This window comes from Zingiber officinale, chromosome 1B, assembly GCF_018446385.1.
Source record: "Zingiber officinale cultivar Zhangliang chromosome 1B, Zo_v1.1, whole genome shotgun sequence".
NCBI lineage: Eukaryota > Viridiplantae > Streptophyta > Magnoliopsida > Zingiberales > Zingiberaceae > Zingiber > Zingiber officinale.
The window spans coordinates 69,936,979-69,954,262 of NC_055986.1; positions in this window are offsets into that span (position 1 = coordinate 69,936,979).

Below are 17,284 nucleotides of genomic sequence, written 5' to 3' on the forward strand. Positions count from 1 at the left end.
CCCTTGCCGACAGGCTCAACCCCAGTAGGGATCTCTGACGAGTCCGCTGACAGAGATTCCAAAGTCCTCTTACGTGGCCATCCAGCACCACGTCTCGCAGCTACTCGTGTAGATCTCCTCATATATGTTAAGTTATATCACATATATTAATACAAGTAACAAAAATTATTAAGTTACCTTTATACCTATTTGCTGTTTGGAGATGTTCCGTCGCTGTCCAGTCCCCAAATTTGAGCTCAAAATTTTGGACGAGAAAATCGACGGAAACCCGTACAAATCCGAAAATAAGTACCCAAGTTTAATGGCAAACTTGGGCTAACCCTAAAATCTAGAACATCAAAGGTAGGTATTGTAATCCGCTCTGATACCAATAAATTGGTATAAGATAAATCTCGAAAATCCGTAATACGAAAAACAAACAAGTATCGCCAACTTGGCTCTGATACCAAATAGATTGGTATCAGATTAACACGCAAAACCAAAATACGAAAACTAAGCATCCGAAACCTGGCTCTGATACCAAATAAATTGGTATAAGATAAATCTTGAAAATCCAACACATGGAAATCAAACAAGTATCGTCAACTTGACTCTAATATCAAATAAATTGTCACGCCCCGGAGGAGTCTCTACCAGAAGAAATTTCGACAACATCTCCTCGGTACGGGTGATAATTTGAAACTTTCTACAATACCCTCAGGGCCACATATACATCGGCCAACACGATCGGAACAACAAAAATAAATAATAATGCATCACCACGCAGTTTAATAGTAAAACTCAACTAATGTAACGATAAAGAAAAGTCATCTCAAAAATCCTACTCAACTACACCCATAAAGCTCAAATCCGATATCCTACTCCACTACACCCATAAAACACAAATCACAACGAACTCACCTCTTCTGCCATCCAAGCAGGCATGTAGAAAAAACACATCCAAATAAAACTCATCGACAATAACGATAACACAATATCCAAGTGTCAAAACTAGAACAAGTCTAAAAAAAGTACAATAATAAAACCCAAAAGATAAAACAATTCGCGATCCTCGCGATCTGCAGGGGACTAGCGACTGGAACTCCTCCGTACAGCCTCAACCTGAAAATAGTAAATATCCACGGGGTGAGTCAACTCCTCAGTGAGTAATATTGACATGCATAGTAAGAAAATAACAACTAGCACTAATCATGTGTACAGTCTCCTGATATAAGAATGATAAATGCAACTGAAATAAACAGGAGAAAACTGTACTAACCAGGACCTGGTGCATGAATAATCAACCGAGAATTATAGGAATCCTGTATGCATGTCAAACAAATGCATCCATCCAATATGCAGCATACAGCAATAAATGCATCAATGCGTATGATGCCAATGACATGTCCTGCTCACCCCTACTCTCCAGTCAGCCGTCTCACACACAATGGTAAGACCGAGTGGGTAGGGCTATGACAACAGTGCACTCTGCCATCACTGCTCCTGATGAGTGACCGAGTGGACGGGATGCTGTCAGAGTACACCTATCCTCCTACCCCAAATCATAAGTGGGGGAGCTCAATACTCTCATCTCCCTGAGCAAGTCCAGAGGAGGGATCCCTGTCTTGCTACAACGCTGTGTCACACTACCCATGAGTGAACCAACGGAGCCATTGACAGAGCAACCTGTTGCAACACACCCTGCCTGATAAGAACCACTAACCCATGAGTGGTTGTGTGTGTAGATCCATGTAACTGGCGATGTGCTCAACAATAATGGAGTCGACTATCGCGCAACATGCAATCATGCGAGATGATGCATCCACTAAACATGGAAGTCCTGACCATATCTACCTCCATAAAATATATACCAAAAATATACATGGATCATATCAAAAAATCTAGGTACACAGGTCATATATGGTATCAAATAAGTCCGGTATATCCTATAGCATGGTATGTCATTACCTTTATGATCAAAAGTAATTTGAAGGTATAAACATGAATGTAAACAGTAAACAATCAAGCATGCACAGGTAATGGATAATGACATACCGATGCAGATACAAAACATAATCATTACTATTTGTTAAAAACTACTATGCATCAAATGACAAATCTAAAAGATAAGTCAAGGTACCTGCCTCCAATATAGATCGAATCCGGTCCAAATCCGACGTCTAGATATTCGTCTCGCGTCAAAGTCCTGTGTCACCAATAAATATATATTTTATTTAGCTATATTCCTTTAAATAGCTAAATAAAATCTCTTACACTAAATTAGGGCAAAACCCTAATCAGCACAATAACATAAACCTAATTCCAATTACACATGTACAACCAATTACACAATCCAACTCATACCCATTCCAACCTAATTAAATATCTTACCTCAACACCAAAGTCTCTTCTGTTGGTTCACAACAGGTAGTTGTTGTTGGAATAGGGGTAGCCGCTGAAAACCAGATACACCACCAGGAATTAATTGATCTAATCAAGATTGAAATCCAAGAAATCAACAAGGATACGCTGCTCACCTCACTGCTGTTTTGTTCGGATCCGACAGCAAGAGGAAATCTAGGGAACGACGCAAGAAAATCAGAAGAGGGCGAGACTAGGGCTAGAGGTGGCTCGGTCCTCTCTGGTGATTAGCAACCGACGCTGAGGCATGAGGTCGGTAGTGATCGGGGAAGAGGGAAGATGATCCAGACTAGGGCACAGCGTGGATAAACTGGATCTGGTGGTCGGAACATTGAGGTGCAGAGGTGCGGCGGCGCTGTTTCCATGAGGCGATGACACTGTGCAGAGGTGCGGCAGCGAGGGACAGATCTAGGGCACGGTCCTTTGCTACTTGGGCACAGTAAGATTGGCAACGTCACTGCTCCGACGAAGGGTAGCGCAGCGTGAATGTCGATCAGGCGCCGTGAAATGGCTAGGGCACAGAAGAGAGGAAGAGAAGAGAAGGAAGGGGATCGGGCCAAGGCTTTAATAGCAGGGGGGGGGGGGGTAACCGTCGCCGAGCGATTTGGGGAGAAACGATGTGAGAGCAGGTTCGACGTGAAGGAAGGGGGAGATGTCGGGTGAGGGTACGGGGGGAGGAGAAGAAAAATAAAAGAAAAAATAAAATAAAAGAAAAAGGAAAATCAACTTTTCCTCGCTTAAATGGGTAGCCTAAACAGACTTTCCCGGGGCCTAGTTTAATCCTCGTAAACTCATCCATATAGTCTTCGAAAAATTTTCAGAAAATTTCTAAAAATTTCGGAAAATTCCCTTATGGTTATATTCGCCCAGTTTCGATATTTTACATTCTCCCCCACTAATAAAAATTTGGTCCCCAAATTTAGTTATCTAACATCAGCAAGTACTAACAACAGATAAAAAGTATAAATCCTGAAATGGAAAATAACCCACATACCTCAAATGAAAAGGTGGGGGTATCGAGCTCAAGTAGTATCCTCGAGCTCCCAGGTAGCCTCCTTGTCCGTATGATGCTGCCATCCGACTTTAACCAGTCGGATAGTCTTGTTCCGCAGCTGACGCTCTTTTCGGTCCAGAATCCGTACCGAAACTTCCTCATAAGTGACGTCAGGCTGAACGGAAACTGGTATATCAGACAACGCATGAGCTGGGTCTGCTATGTATCTCCTCAGCATAGATACATGAAATACGTCATGCACGCCTGCCAAAGCCGGTGGTAGTGCCAAGTGATAAGCTACTGCTCCAATTCTCTCCAAGATCTGTAAAGGGCCAATGTATCGGGGAGCTAGCTTACCTCTGAGGTCAAATCTCTTCACCCATTTCGTGGGTGAAACTCGTAGAAAAACATGGTCGCCAATAGAGAACTCTAGGGGTCTCCGTCTTCGATCAGCATAACTCTTCTGGCGGTCCTGCGCCTCTGACATCCTCCGTCTAATAGTACGGACCAACTCTGCCTCATGCTGAGCTCTATGAGGTCCCTTGCGGGTTACGATACCTGGTTTTGGTTTTCTGGATTTTAGGGTTAGTCCAAGTTTGCTTTAACTTGGGTACTTATTTATCTTTCGGATTTGTATGGATTTCCGTTGATTTTCTCGTATGGAATTCTGAGGTCAAAAAGGGGGACTGGATAGCGACGGAGCATCTCCAGATGACAAATAGGTATAAAGGTAATTTTATAATTTTTATACTTGTAGTGATATTTGTGTTATAACTTAACAGATATTAGGAGATCTACACAAGTAGCTGTGAGACGTGGTGTTGGACGACCACGTAAGAGGACTTTGGAATCTCTGGCAACAGACTCGCCAGAGATCCCTACTGGGTTTTAGCCTGTCGGTCAGGGACAGACTCAAGATACTACGGGTGCGTCGGGCTCTCAGACTTCGATGGCTTCGTTGGAGGTACACACCCATACCGTACATACCGTACACACTGTACCACCCGTGGCAAACTTGATACCTCCACCAGCAGAGCCTACGGTGTACCCGGCACCACTGCCACCTGGACCTACTGTGTATCCGATACCAGCGGCACCTGCGCCCCCAATACCTACAGTGTACCCAGCACCCGCACCAGCGGTACCGGTTGCTCCATTTCTGGTACCACCATCTACCGTACCTCCAGCTGCGACCACCCATATCGACCCTGCAGTACCACCAGCGGTATATGCTCCAGCTTATGCAGCAGCACTGGGAGTACCTCCCCTGGTCTATCCAACAGTACCACCAGTAGCACCGGCTCCAATGATTCTGCCAGTTCCCGCGACGATCCCTACCCACCTCACTAATATTGTCGTGGCACAGCCCCGGATCCCATTGTTGGCAGAATCGATGAAGAGTCGATTCACACTCTTCCGAGGAGAGCTTGATTCGAGTGTGGCTCAGTCCTAGATAGAGACCATGGAGCGGACCTTTTTCTACATGGCTTGCTTCGAGTGGGAGAAAGCATAGCTGGCTGCTTTCCATTTATGGGATGAGGCCGACACCTGGTGGGTTACGCAACGTTCCATCATAGGCGAGCAGAACATCACCTGGGCTTGATTCAGAGAGGCTTTTGAGAGCCGTTACTTTCCACGGGCCTATCAGATGACTCGCCGTCAGGATTTTCTAAGTTTGCGACAGAACAACCGATCGGTGATAGAGTACAATGCAGAGTTTAATCGGTTGGCCAGATTTTGTTCAGGGAACTGGTTGTTGAGGATAGTTCCCGTATGCAGCAGTTTATTCAGGGACTGGATGGACATCTGCAAGTAAAACTTGCTGGCTTTGGGAACTCATCTTACATAGAGACACTGGACAGAGTCCTGATGATAGAGTCAGCTCACCAGAGAGTGTATCTGGACAAGAAAAGGAAGCAGATGGGTCAGACATTAGGGCAGATCCAGCAGGCACAGGCGACTGGACAACAGTAGGGTACTTCTGGGGCTTCTGGTCAGCCTTAGAAGTCAGGACTATCTATATCAGGACGTTTTCGGTCTTCTCAGCAGAACTGGAAACAATCCGCCAGCAACATTCGCTGCACCAGATATGGGTCCAGAGACCACATCACCTTAGCCTACTCCCTGGGACATTCAGTTTGCTATTATTGCAAACTGCCTGGGCACCTGAACTGAGATTGTTTGATGAAGGGTCAGCATATTACTTTCAGAGTTTCTAGTCATGGAGTTTAGCTCAATTAGTCCGGGACTCATTAAGGAGGGCGGAGAGCCCAATCTTCACATCGTCAGCAGAGGACAGCTCCCCCTGTAGCTTATGGCATGTATGGACAGGAGCACCCCCAGTGCCCTCTTGCTACCGCAGAGTTCTGTCGTGGGACCCCCGTATCAGTTGCAACCTCAGCCTCTAGTCTAGTATTTGCAGCCCCAGCCACTGGTTCAGTACTAGACGCAGTCTCAGCTACCAGTACAGTATCTGTTGCAACCCTCTCATCCACCTCTGGCATAGTACCCGGCACCATCACAGTGGCAGGCTCAGACTCAGGCGCAGCAGCCTTTGGCAGCACTACCATCTCCTCCACTGCCAGAGACTAGACGTATTCATGCGGTTACCAAAGAGGATGCACAGCGGGCCAACGGATCCATTTTCCCTGGTACGATTTCTATTTATGCCTTATCTGCTGATATACTGATAGATACCGGTAGCTCACATTCGTACCTTTATGCGGGAGATTGGTTGATTACCCACTTTCAGACCGCAGTGACTGACTGTCTTTCTACCATCTAGTGATACCTTGGACGTCACTCAGTGTAACACCCACCCTTCTCCTTCTTATAAAGGGGGTAAGAAGGGCGACGCTACGCGAACATAGATACATGTATATGCAATCATTGCAGCGGAAGAAATTAATTTAAGCATATAAACAAAACATGTGAACATGCTAGCATTCATGCACATAACTTGATTTAATATCTATTACTTGAAACATGATACATGATTGTTTTTAACTAGAGCATAAAGCGTACTAAATAAGAGGGAATGAACTGCTAAAAATGTATATCGTTCTCTAAGGGGCACTTGGTACTTTTTTTTTTAAAGGAAGTTCATGATAACTAACATGATGGAAATATAGGAGTCTAAACACAATTTATGAACAAGAATGTGGGGTTCGAAGCATAAACCAAGTATCTAGTCATTCATCACTTAACAATTCAAGCATGATGAGGAGGTTCTTAACAATTCTCTAATTAAACAAGTACTTAACATTTCAAGGTTTCATGGAAACAAGAGAGAGTATAAGTTAACATTAAGCATCAACCATCCAAACAAGTTAAAGTTAATATCAAGTGGCAACCATCAAAAGCATCAAGTAAAAAAAAAAACAATAGTCCACATGCAAAAACTTAGAACATGTATAAGTCTTGAAACACAAAACATATCTCTTCCACCATGCCACTGCCACACACATCTTTGCCCTTCCTGCTGCTCCCTTTAGTTTAGCCATTCTTTACCCTTTTCTGCAGTACAAGGAAAATTAAAACTATAAGCACATAGGCTTAGTAAGATCCTTTCCTACTCACAAAGCCATGCATCATGAATTAAGCATAGATTAGTGACTTGTTCATTTAGGCATATCACAAGAGTACATCATCTTAAAGCTGTTGGGTTTTTCGGGCCGCGAAAACCGCTTTTCGCGTCACGGAAACCCCGAATCACCCAAAGCCGTAGATCCGTGCAAGGAAAAACTGAATGAAATACAAGTACGAGTTTCAAAACTTTAGATCTACTCCTAGATCTACATGTTAAGAATTTTACCCTTGAAGCGTGCCCTCGCAAATCCCGCTCGTCCAATGGTACGCCGGATCTCGAGAGTGTCAACGTAGACACTCCTCTAATGATATCCACACGAACAAGGAGTGTCTCTCACACTCAAAGGATGGAGAAGAGAGCCCCAAGTGTGCTAGCACTTTCTAGGGCTCTCGGGTAGGATTTGGGAAAAGAAAAGATAGATAAGAGAATTCTATGTGACAATCACTCTACCTTTTCATCATGAAACTCAAACACATTCTCCTTCTTTCTTGCTTGAAAAACTCACGGTCAAGAGAAGAGGAGAGGGAGAGCTTGGAGAAGATGGAATAAATTCTCACCTTCAATGAAAATCAATTTCATTTCCTCCCTTAGTGGTCGGCCACACCAAATGTAACCCCCTTCATTAATGTGGCCGGCCACATTAAAGAAAAGGAGAGAATGTAACTTCCATTAGGTGGCATTCTCTTGATGATGTGGCACTTTATGATTGGTCCACATCTTACCAACTCACTAATGATGTGGCAAAAGGGTCAAGTCAAACTTGACTCTTACTCTTCCTCTCAAGTCAAGTCAAACTTGACTTAATCTCTCTAAAGGTTGATCTAATCCAATCATTTGATTCAAACCAATTTAATATAATGAATCTAATACATTTAATTAAATTGATTCAATGAGTCATAATCTAAATTAGACTCATTGAACACATGAATCAAATTGAGTCCAACTCAATTAGCCCAATTAGGATTACTCTTAATCCAATTTGATTCATCAAATGAATCTAATCCTTTTGGTATGAACCTAATCTCCATCCACTTGTTCTTTGTGTGTGACCAATAGGTTCTTGTGACGTTGGCAATGCCCCTAAACTCATTTAGAAGCAGCGGTATCTAGCAATACATCATTACACCCAAGTTAAGAATGTCGAGATCCGACATCACCTTGTGACTACTAATTGTGACCTCACAACATATGACATTGTCCTTCTATCCTAGACATCTAGATTGATCAATATGAGGCATAGACCGTGTCATCCTCGATCAATCTAAATCTGAACTCAAGTAGACTCACTAAATCAAATGAGCTCAATATCTCATATTGACTCATTTACGGCCATGACGCCGTGGTCTCACTCTATCGGAATACCGATGTCTCCCCGTCATATAGAGGGATAGATCCCATCTACATCACTCACATCCCTCTGCATTATATACCCAGTGATCGCCTTTATAGTCCACCCACTTACGACGTTTGACGAAACCAAAGTACATAACTCCCTGCAGGATCTATAGTGACTTCGGTCTAAGGACTAGTAGTCATCACTAGCCAGAAGTATGACACTCATATAACGATCCATGATACTTTCTCATGGCGGGTCATTCAGTATACATTCATGCATACCCATGTGTCAACTTGATATCTCTATATCCATGACTTGTGAGATCAAGTCATCGAGTTGACCTACATGCTAGTCTTATTGCATTAACATTGTCCCTGAATGCTAATACTCGACTAGGAATGATTAAGAGTAGTGTTCCCTATATCATCTCACTATCGGTTCAACTAACCGATTGATATAGGTGAGAACCATCTACTCAAGGACATTATTATACTTAGTTTATTTGGCACCAATACAAGTAAGTATAATAACCAAAAACCAAATGCCTTTATTTATATAGAATATGATACAACAAGTCCAAAATACAATCATCAAATGATTGGCTCTAGGGCTCTAGCTAACAATCTCCCACTAGCACTAGTGCCAATCAGTATAGGCTCTAAGGCCTAATGACCTAGTGTGACCATCATGCTTTCTCTGTGCCAAAGCCTTGGTCAAGGGATCTGCGATGTTAGCCTCTGTAGGTACTCTGCAAATCTTCACATCTCCTCTATCGATAATCCCTCGAATGAGATGGAAGCGCCGTAGTATGTGCTTGGTCCGCTGGTGTGAGCGAGGTTCCTTTGCTTGTGCTATAGCTCCATTGTTGTCACAATAGAGCTCAACTGGGTCAGCGATTCTAGGAACCACCCCAAGTTCAGTGATGAACTTGCGGATCCAAACTGCCTCCTTTGCTGCCTCTGATGTAGCAATATACTCGGCTTCTGTTGTAGAATCAGCTACTGTATCCTGCTTCGAACTCTTCCAGCTGACAGCACCACCATTAATGCAAAATACGAACCCCGACTGCGATCTATAGTCATCCTGGTCGGTCTGGAAGCTAGCATCACTATAACCCTTTACAGCTAGCTCATCATTGCCTCCATTTATCAAGAAATATTCTTTAGTCCTTCTTAAGTACTTAAGAATATTCTTGACCGCTATCCAGTGACTTTCACCTGGATCTGACTGGTATCTGCTCGTCATGCTCAAAGCATACGAGACATCAGGTCGAGTACATAGCATGGCGTACATGATCGATCCTATGGCTGAGGCATAAGGGATCTGATCCATGCGGTCTCTCTCATCTCTAGAAGAGGGACCTTGACTCTTCGAAAGACTCACGCCATGTAACATCGGTAGAAATCCCTTCTTGGAGTTCTGCATGGCAAACAGAAGGAGTACCTTGTCAATGTATGTACTCTGACTTAGGCCAAGCAATCTCTTAGATCTATCTCTATAGATTTGAATCCCTAGAATGCGGGATGCCACACCTAAGTCCTTTATTGAGAAGCAACTCCCTAGCCAGGTCTTGACAGACTGAAGCATAGGGATGTCCTTCCCAATGAGTAGTATGTCATCCACATACAATATGAGTAAGACTGTTAGTTAGAGCCCTAGAGCCAATCATTTGATGATTGTATGGACTCATGTATATCATATTCTTGTATATTAATAAAGGCATTTGTTTGGTTATTATACTTATTTATATTAGTGCCAAATAGACTAAGTATAATAGCGTCCTTGAGTAGAAGGTTCATACCTATATCAATCGATTAGTTGAATCGATAGTGAGATGATATAGGGAACACTACTCTAAATCATTCCTAGTCGAGTATTAGCATTCAGGGACAATGTTAATACAATAAGACTAACATGTAGGTCAGCTCGATGACTTGATCTCACAAGTCATGGATATAGAGATATCAAGCTGACACATGGGTATGCATTAGAGAATGTATATTGAATGACCCGCCATGAGAAAGTATCATGGATCATTATATGAGTGTCATATACTTTCTCATGTGGCTATTAGTATGACTATTAGTCCTTAGACTTGAAGTCACCATGGATCCCTACATAAGGAGTTATGTACTTTAGTTTCGTCAAACGTCACCCGTAACTGGGTGGACTATAAAGGCGATTACTGGGTATATAACGAATTATGTAGAGGGATGTGAGTGATGTAGATGGGATCTATCCCTCCCATATGATGGGAGCGACATCGGTATTCTTGATAGAGTGAGACCACTAAGTGCATGGCCATGCCCAAATGAGTCAACATTAGATGTTGAGCTCATTTGATCGAGTGAGTCTACTAGGAGTTCAAGATTTAGATTGATTAGAGGATGACACGGTCTATGCCTCACATTGATCAATCTAGATGTCTAGGATAGAAGGACACTTGTCATTATTTTGTGAGTAGTCACAATTGGTAGTCACAAGGTGATGTCGGATCTCGACATTCTTGTAACTTGGGTAGTAATGATGTGTTGCTAGATACCGCTCATTACTTATGCTCCTAAATGGGTTTAGGGCATTGCCAACGTTACAAGAACCTATAGGGTCACACACTTAGGACAATTAGATGGAGATTAGGTTCATATGATGAACCAAGAGGATTAGATTCATTTGATGAATCAAATTGGATTAAGAGTAATCCTAATTGGGCTAACTTGAGTTTGACTCAAGTTGATTCATGTGTTAAATGAGTCTAATTTAGATTTTGACTCATTGAATCAATTTAATTTAATATTAAGTTGGCTCGAATCAAATGGTTGGATTAGATCCACCATGGTAGAGATTGAGTCAAGTTTGACTTGACTTGAGAAGGAAGACCAAAGGTCAATTTTGACTTGACCTTTTGCCACCTCATTGGTGAGTTGGCATTAGGTGGACCAATAATGATGTTCCACATCATCATGGGTGCCACCTCATGGAAGTGACATAGCCACTCTCTTAATGGTTTCATATTAATTGCAATTAATGCAATTAATGTGATTTTATGGTTTCATATTAATTGCAATTAATGCAATTAATGTGAATTTTGAAATGTGGCCGGCCACTTTGTTTTGGGTGAAGAAATTCATTTTTCATTCACGTGTGTGCATCTTCCTCCTTCTCCCTCTCAAGCTCTCCCTCTCCCTCTCCTCCCTTGGCCGAACCACATAGGTGCTAGCACACCTTGGTTTTTGGTCATTTCCATCTAGTGTGTCCGTGTGAATACTTCTAGAGGACCGGCGCTTGACGGTCTTGAGATCCGGCATCATTTGGACGAGCGGGAACGCGAAGGGCATCGCATCAAAGGTATAAATGGTTTATCCTTATGTAGATCTACTATAGATTAAAGTTTTTCAAACTCGTACTCGTATTTTCGTTCGGTTTTACCTTGCACGAGATCCGTGGCTTGGCGATTCGGGTTTCCATGACGCTAGCGGTTTCATGTCCAAAACCCAACAAGGGTATCGAGCCACGCAAGGCTTGTACGAGTTTGTTTTATTTTTATGAAAATAAAACCTTCTGTGATTTTCTGTAAAATTAGTTTTTATGATTTTATTGGTAATTTTTCCAGAAGCGAAGCACAAGTGTCTCAGCACTTGTAGGCTTCGGCCACCGGAAAGATCTTTCAAACCGGCTTCGCTTTGTCCCAAATCCTTTGGGACAACGGGCTTAGGTGCCATTAGATCGCAGGAGCAACTCACGATGGTTAGATCGTGGGTAGGGTACTTCCCCTAACCCCGCAGGTTTGCTCCGATCGCACCCAAATCGCTAAAACGAACCCGTCGGAAGATTTTCCGAAACGGTAATGTCTCGCCCAAATCGTTTTGGGACAGCGGGTTGAGGCGCTGTTGGATCGCAAAGGAGCCCTCGAGGTGGTTAGTTCGCTGGTAGGGGCGCTGCCCCTGGCCCCGCAAGGGGATCCGTTCCGCGATTGCGCCCGAAACCGCTAAACGGGACCGCCGGGAAATTTTACTTGTAAAATTGTAAAAATTAATTTTAAAATTATAGAAAATTATGAAAATATATAATTTTGAATTATATATATTAATTTGTGATAGTCATGGCCCAAAGCCCAATATGATTGGTTGTGTTGTAATTCATAATACGGCCTGCGTGCCGTTATGTGTTTGCGAGTGTTGTATTATATTCGCGACCTGCGCGTCGTGCCTTCTCTTATATTCTTGTTGTAAATTAGATTTAGACTCGAATGTAACTCGAGTTTCAAATTGTAATGTACAAATTTGAGCAGTGGAGGGTCCACACGAGACGGAGTTCCGAGGTGGGCACGAGCAACACAAGGTGGTCAAAGGGAGGAGCTTGGAGAAGCTGTTGACCCTAGGTTGACCATTCGATCTTCTCATTGGCTTGAGAAGATCGTAGTAGGGCCATGACTAAATCACAAATAGATTAATTAATTAATTGTTATGTATTTGATGCATGCTTAATAATTAATTAATTAATTAATTAGTGCCTTAACGATTAGATTAGATCTAAGTCGTGCACATGATGCACCCTTGCATTAGATTAGATCTAAGTCGTGCACAAGATGCATCCTTCTCGATTAGATTAGATCTAGATCGAACCAACTCTAAAATGCCTAACCGTGCCGTGATACCTATCACTACCTCGATCACATGTATTGTTGAATCTGCCAAAGCAGAGCAATACATATTATCTTGGTAGGGTACGGAGGGACAATCTTGGTCCCGCCTATCAACGCATGGGTGAATAAAAACTCAATTAGATTGAGTATTCATAGTTACTCGGTTGGATCGAGTCAACTATAGGCATTCTTCCAATAGTTGGAAAGATAGGTCAATATCACATCTATATTAACTCTCGGGCGTATTAGCCAAAGCTAACTCGAGTTTTAATATAAATGCGGATATTGATTCTATAAACAAGAGTTGCATAGAGATGTAATTGGTAATCGTTACCTACCGATCATACTGGGCGTATTAGCCAAAGCTAACTCAAGGGTTAGTATGATGTGGATCTTGTCCCACAAGAATTATAGAATTCAGTGGGAGCATCGTTTAATTAAAAGGCCTAATTAAATGATTTTTAAGAATATGATATTTATTTCTGCAAATTTTCTGTTGTAGATAACCATGACGTCAAATACGAACATTTTCTCTCTGCGATCTGTCCTTAAGAAGGACAAGCTCAACGGAGCAAATTTCCTGGACTGGTACAGGAATCTGAGAATAGTTCTCACCCAAGAACGTAAACTGTACGTTCTGGAGCAGCCCATTCCGGAGGCCCCTCCTTCCACTGCCACGCGAGCAGACCGAGATGCTTACAAGAAGCATCGAGATGACGCATTAGATGTGTCTTGTCTTATGCTCGCAACCATGAACTTTGAGCTTCAGAAGCAACATGAGTTTATGAGCGCTTACGATATGGTTGAACATCTTTGTAACCTATATCAAGGACAAGGAAGGCACTGGAAGAGGAACTCCAAAGAATACCCGGAAGATCTTAAGAAGAAGAGAAATAAGATTTCTACTTCAGGTATAAATGTTATAGAAGTCAACCTCTCTATTTCTTCATCGTGGGTATTAGATACCGGATGTGCTTCGCATATTTGTACTAATGTACAAGCGCTGAGGAATAGCAGAGCATTGACGAAGGGTGAGATATGTTGGAAGATCGGTGGCCGGCTTGAAGGGGGGTTGGATAGACGGCACCCCCAAATACTCGCTTCCTACCCTACACTTGTTAGTGCGCAACGGAAATACAAACTAATACAAACAAGTAGAAAGCTAAACACTATAAGAAAGAGCAAGCAAACCGCTAACACGTTCGTTTAACGTGGTTCGGAGATTAGGGCTCCTACTCCACGGCTTGTCCTTGAGGTGGACGATCCCTATCCGTCGGTGGATTAGCCCCCGGCAAACTCCGGCTATCTCAAGTCGCTCCTTGTGGGTGGAGAAACCTCACCACAACACACCAAGACCTCTTGGATTCCACAAACACTTGAGCACTTGTAGACTACTAATTAGACCTTAACCAAGTCTAATTTCGTCAACTCTGGCCGGCCAAACCAAGCTCCCTCTTATAGAGCTCGGGAAAACAGCCATGCTGTTTTGCCCGTTACCAGTCGACTGGTCCATGCACCAGTCGACTGGTGCCAGCCCAACGACACTCCAACGGCTATCTATCAGTCGACTGGTCCCTGTTCGGGCACAGAATGCTTCTGTGCTCACCACCAGTCGACTGGTCCCAGTACCAGTCGACTGGTACAACCCTAAACTTAGGGTTTCCCATCCCGAGTACATTTCACTCGCACTCGGACCCTCACGACTCACTCGACTCTTCTTTGCAGCCTTGACCTCTTGCCTTCAAGCCTACTTCCTTTGGCTCTCGTCCCTCGGATGCATCCAAGCCCGCGGCTTGTCTCCAATGCCATCCTTCGCGTATGCCTCGAAGTCGCTTCCCTCGGCCCTTGTCCTTGCTGCCTTGTCCACGATCCCTCAGATGCATTCAAGCCCACGGCTTGTCCTCAATGCCATCCTTCATCGGACCCGAAGACATCAAGCTGAGTCATATGTGTCACCTGCAGTCCTGCACAACTCAAGTACACATATTAAATACAAGGGTGAACCTAACTTAAACCCTTTGCCCAAACACCAAAACACATGGTCCCACGGACCATTGGGATTGCTCCAACAATCTCCCCCTTTTTGGTGTTTGGCAATACGTTTAAGTTAGGGAAAACAAATAGCAAATAAACATGCTAATACAATGGACTTACGATGCCAAGGCTACACACTTGGACTTACACCGCCGAATGGACTTACGTTGCCAAGGATACACACTTGGCAACCGCCGAATGGACTTACATTGCCAAGGTTACACACTTGGCAACCGCTGAATCAAAATGCAAACATGCATTAGAACCTATCACAAGGCTCCCCCTACACCTACGCTCCCCAATGAGCTAGGATTTTACCACGGGCTTTTTAAGAACCTATCCCAAGGCTCCCCCTATGCAAAGGCACTAAAGGTTTTCCCAACTAAACCTTAATTCTCCCCCTTTGCCTAACATCCAAAAAGTTCTCCAACAATATCCCAATTGTTGAAAATTTATCATCCAAACTGACCCTAAACTCATGTATTAATCCCCCTTGGATCCCATACATCTAAACGAGTTGACATGGTCAAGAACATCGCTGAAAACACTTTCAGGCTGGTATCAGTCGACTGCCCCAAGTGCCAGTCGACTGCCCTCGTCAAAATAAGCTTACAGAACCATTCTGTGCTCAAAACCATTGTTACCAGTCGACTGGTACCCTATTTCTGAAAAAATCAGCCTTTTCAGGCCAACTTCAGAAATGCACCAATAATTCCCTAGACCTCCAAAAATTCCCAAATTTTGTGGAGAGGTCTATTGTACTCTTGTCTACTTGGGAAAAATACATTACAAAATGTATCTATCACCAATCCCAAGATTGACACAAAATCCAAAACTCGCTAAATGGTTCAATTGAACCTTGACCTAAAGTCCTAGTTTTGGCTTCCTCTTGATGTATTTGCCCATACCAACCCATAATGCATCCCTAGCATTGGTTTATATGGCATCTATACATCCAAAACCAATTATCATGCTATATGACCCCAAATGTCATATTTCTTGCATGAAACACAAACCATGTGTGCCAAATCCATAGGTTTGAGACTCAAATCCATCTCCAAACCTTTTGGCACACTCCATGGCTTCTCTAGACCCCCAAGTAGAACCCACCTGAGATCCATTGGCCATGGGTCCCAAATTGACTCTTGGAGCTCCCCCTAGAGCTCTTTACCTTAGTCACCTCCCTAGGTGACTCATCCACAATGACTAGGCCACATCGGTGCACCTCCGGTGACACTTGGCCTACAAACCTAACTTTATTAACCTTGGACACTTTGTCCTTGGTTAATTTTTCCTTACTTTCAAATGGCTTTCCCTTGCCATTTATTGGCTTCTCCTTGCTATAGTCATATGCAACCCTAGCATAAGACTTTCCCTTAGCTTTAGAGGACTCTCCCTTGCCATGATCATTTGCCACCCTAGCATATGATCTCTTATTAGCCTTGGAGGGACTAGATCGGTATCCCAAGCCCGATCTATCATGGTTGGGTCTTTGGCTACCCAACACCATATTTAATCCCTTAGATCCAATAGTGAATCTCTTAAGGAATTTCTCTAAACCATCAAGCTTTGCCTTCAAAGCTTGATTCTCCCTTTCTAGGTTCCTAACCCTAGAGTCAACATGTCCACCTTGGACATTCCTAGACCTACCCTTTCTAGGCATATGTCTCCCCTTCTTGGGATTAATGCCTTGGGTCTCCTTAGGTCTACTATTTCTAAATTTATCATGCATAGATTTCCTAGGGTTATGATCCACATTTACCCTACTCCTATCATGATATCTAAATCCAAAATTTTTCATTGCTACATAATGATAATCATTATTTCTCCTAGCATGCATGGGAACATAAGAATTTGAATTTGAATTAACCTTCAAGTTAGGGTATACCTCCCTTACCCTTGAAGCTCCCCCTTGACTCTTGCTTCTCTTCTTCTCCCATTTCTTCAAATGAGCCAACTTCTTGATTTCTTTCTTCTTTGGGCATTTGGTGTGGTAATGACCCCGCTCACCACACGTAAAGCACACTATGTGCATCCTCCTCCTTTGGGCTTCTTCATTCCTACAACCCACATTAGTGTTTAAAATAACTTGATTGGGTTTAGGATTTACCTTTTTCTTACCCAAAGGACACCTACTCTTGTAGTGTCCCTTTTTATTGCAACCGAAACAAATGATGTGGTCCTTTGACTTTGCTTCGGTGGAGGTGCTTGCTAGGTTGACCACTTCCAAGACATCTTCTTCACTTGTCTTGGACTCCTCTTCAACCCTTGAGGATGATTCCTCATCCA